We start from the raw sequence: 4,258 nt of genomic DNA, 5'->3' as shown, positions 1-4,258 counted from the left end.
ATTAGTGATGTGGCGGCGAGCTATAATGCACATACGGGATCTTTTGTGTTTCTTAGAGGTTGAGGTTGAATTCATCTCAAAATCTGCCAAACTTCCAACACTACTTCTGAATAGGATGTCTACTTCATAAATTGTATGAAAATTCTAAAAATAATGGTTCAGACTCAAACAACATATGGAGATAGAGTCGCCCTTATATGGGCAGTAATGTCCACTAGTGGAGAAGTGTGGTACTGCGCCCAAACTAAATCTCACTGAACGCTCATTTCAAGAGATATCAACCTAACATTAGAAACACAACTTGTTCAGATTTTTGCCTTTGATTTTTTTTGTGTGCATTTTTAGAGTCCTCCAAGTTTTGAAAATATATATTTGATATAAAATATGAATAATTACATTTTTTACATTGTACATTTTCATAAACTCAAACTTCTATAACTTTTTTTCTGTTTAACATTCTTAATTCTACAAAAATCTGCCAAATATCTTCTTTAAAACAAGATGAAACTTACATCTATATTCCAAAGCATTCTTGAATTACAACCATTTAAGTTTGAAATGTACGGAAGCGCATTGCATTCACTTGAGAGAAAAAAAATCGACTCTTTTTCTGAATTAACGAGTTAATTATCTCAGAATTACGAGAGAATTTTTCATGAATAAAAAGTTTTTGCTCTGTTTTTCTGAATTAATGACTTAATTATTTAATACATTTTTTCTGAATTAATACATTTTATTTCAAGGAAAAAATTCTCATAATTTTGAGAGAGTTAAGTCATTAATTCAGAAAAACAGAGCAAAAACTTTTTATTCATGAAACATTATCTCGTAATTCTGAGATAATTTACTCGTTAATTCAGAAAAACAGAGTAGATTTTTTTTCCTGAAGTGAATGCAATACGCTTCCATAGGAATGTGCATTTTCATGTGTATTAAAAAAGGGGGGTGTCGCTTAAGGGGTTAAATAGATGCTCTGTCAAAATGTTGGGGTTTGAAACAAGGTATTAAATCTAAAGAGAGTAATCCCTGACACATACATTGTTTAAATTAAAAGGTTTCAACTAAGAAAAGTAAGCGTGTCTCAGCGAAAAATGATCAGGATTTTCAAACAGGATCATGGTCACGTGTAGCCTAGGTCACGTGAGCGTTATTTACACACTTGAAAATATATCTCACTGCTGCTCTCTCACGGTTTGGGTGGTAGAGATAAATTGTGACTATTTTTAGTTATGGCTGTTCATATTAGAAGCCCCAGAACTCAAAGTACAGACGTGGGTATCGGGTTAAACGTGTCTTCTCTGTAATATCAGATGTTAAATTGCAGTTGTGAGGTGATGCACCATGTACTTTTTTTTGTTAGAAATGTAAACAATGAAACCATACTTCTTCCAAAACATGTTTTTGTCTTACCCTGAGTCACTTTAGTAAGTCTATAATTATTCGTGTTTATATTTTAGACCTGACGGGATGGTTTTGGCGGGAAATTGCGTGCATGCGTCATATCCGAGTGAATGGGATGTTTACGTTGCTCCGGCTGCTTTGACGTGTGTCGAGTTTTGTCTGATTTAACATGTTGTAAAACTACACAGAGATGAGTGTTTTTATTACTTAACCGGTGAGTAAGGTGTTTACTGAACAGATTATTCCCGTATGTAGCTCTCTAACAGTGTTATTTACCTTGTCTGATGTGTAAAGCTACAGTAATGTCTTCAGCTAGAGATCCTTTCCATCTAAACTGGTTATATATCGTAAGCCTAGTGGTGAATGTTTTATGAGCAGCAGGATAATATCTCTAACCTTTATTTTTTTTTGTTATGAGAAATAATCATATTCATCTGCACATAGCCTAAGCAGAACAAAACAATGATATTCCACAAAATGTATGCAGTTTTGCTTTTAACCGCTAGAGGGCCAAACGATACAATGTACGATAAACAATCACATTTGAAACGAAATTCAACTAATTTTTCAATAGTATCAAATAATTATGTGGAAAAAGTTACATACGGTGACCCCAAAAGTATTAGGACACTTAAGCCACACAAATATGTATTTGATTATTTAATATAAAACGATTTTGAGAATGTCTGCATATCTCTCGTTTAAAACCTGAAGCTTATGTTAAATATATATATTTACTCATTTGACACCTTTTCTTTTCTTTCAAACTTTGGAAATCCCCAAAACTAATATTTCAAATGTAAATTTAAATGATATTCAGATGCTGCTTATACAAAATGCAAAAAAAATTATGCAAAACCACATAGAGAATTATGCAAATTTATTTAAGTCTTCCATTGTAGAAATGTACAGCGTCTCTAACACCACATAATTTCCTTTAGCTGAACATGTTTTATTTCTAAAGTCAGTGAACGTTTAAGATGTGAAACACCAAACACCCAAACACAGACATGTCCAGAACTGCTGCTGCGGCACACACACACACACACACACCAGCGTATCACGTGACAGCAGCAGAATGTGGAACAGGTGCGCATGCGCGCGCCTCGAACTGAATGACATCAACATTCAGTGGGTCGGGGAAAAGGCAAAACAGACATTTGGACCACGATCCGGTTTCACTCATCAGTTTCCAGTATGTGCGGTCTGATTCTGTGAAGCATTAAAAAACAAAAGCATTAGGAATATTCACACACACACACACACACACACACACACACACACACACACACACAAAAAATGCATTCGGTGAGTTTGTTATTACATAAACAAACAGGGGATGTATGTATTGGTGCATCATGTAATCAAGTGAAAATATGATCCCTAGTGGTTACATAAAACAGGAGTTGGAGCACAAAGAGGCTGGAGGACTTGCCTAGACATGTCGAAACACATTTAACATTTGACTAATCATACTTTTTTTATTATTATTATTGAACAAATATAAAGGCAAATACATACAGTTACACCTCAAAACAGAATTAAACAACAATATCATTATAAACAGAAGATAAAAAGACACACACACACAACATGAGCCAGGGGTAACATAAAAAATTACATTAAGAAAGAGAGAAATGCCTTTTCATTATTAAAAAAAGCATAAATATGATCTGATCATACGTACCTCGATGCATTTTCCTCAGGATGTTGCGCTCTTGGTTCTCTTGCGCTTTATTTCACTGTTTTGCAGTTTTTCTGCTATTTTTCTCTCGTGTCCAGCTGGGATATGGCGATTAGTGTTCAGTTCAATCTCCTTCTTGCTTCTGCCTTTTCCTCCGGCATGGCAGGGATATTCCTTCAGGTTATAATAATCATATTGATCATAATGGGCTTCTTCAAATGACACTAATCTATCGATGTCCGCGGCGGCCATGTTTATTAGAATATAATCTCGCTAAAAGACTATTATAGAGTTGACTTTGCTGCACGAGCTCTTCTCTTCTGTGAGTAAACAACACTGATGTCACACAGTTTTCTGAAACCCCAACGTCACGTGGGTGTTAGAGCTCGTCGGTGATTGGCGGAGAGTTCTCGCTGTCGTGTGAGTGGCTGCATTTTTAACGCGATTCCTCTGATTGGATAATTTTAAGCTATTGTGATTGGCTGAACGCTAGGTTGTTTTTATCCATGAATCCATGCAAAAAGAAAGCTCACTTCCGTATTTTTTTATTGACAGAAGTACACGTTACTTGCACGTTATGTTTATATTGTTGACTATATGTTTATATTTTCATAAATTCAAATATATTACAAAATTCACACTCCTACATTCCTGTGCAGTTATGTATGATATGAATCATTGGTTTTGTTTTGTTTTCTAACCATTTCAAATAAAAAAAATCTTCCGTAAAAATGAAAAAATGTATTAAAAAAATAAACACTTTACAGACAAAACAGATTATTGCCTTCCTAAGTTTCCTACATACTTCTGCACAGTATAATTCCTATCCTTGCCATGCTAGCGACATGCTAATCATGCTAACAACATGTTAAAACCATAGACAGTATATAAAGGTTAAAACATGGCTAACAATATGTTAAAACATGCTAGCGAAAAGCTACTCATGCTAGCGACATGTTAAAACGTCCTAACAGTGTATTAACAATGCATTAAACCATGTTAATGTCACAGTTTTTGTTTTAGGTTCTGTAACACTAGGTTTGCTTGAACAGTTATTTAAAACAGTAAATCTGTCAAAGCATGGTTGCGAAATCGTGAAAAAACGTGCATTTAACCGATTGTAAAGGAGATTATATTCCATATTTGTTACTTCTCATTACCCTTTTATTAGAA

General features: G+C 34.5%; 1 long non-coding RNA gene across 1 annotated transcript; it reads right to left on the bottom strand.

Annotated features, from left to right (window-relative positions):
• Nucleotides 1-2,266: 2,266 nt before the first annotated feature.
• Nucleotides 2,267-3,590, bottom strand: LOC306995543. Its single transcript, XR_013796886.1, has 2 exons — nt 3,089-3,590; nt 2,267-2,613 (listed from the first exon to the last, which is right to left on the bottom strand). It is a non-coding gene; the product is annotated as an uncharacterized lncRNA (long non-coding RNA).
• Nucleotides 3,591-4,258: the final 668 nt, after the last annotated feature.

Source organism: Phoxinus phoxinus (assembly GCF_949152265.1).
Source record: "Phoxinus phoxinus genome assembly, chromosome: 3".
Lineage (NCBI taxonomy): Eukaryota > Metazoa > Chordata > Actinopteri > Cypriniformes > Leuciscidae > Phoxinus > Phoxinus phoxinus.
This window is presented reverse-complemented; position numbering and strand designations above follow the sequence as displayed.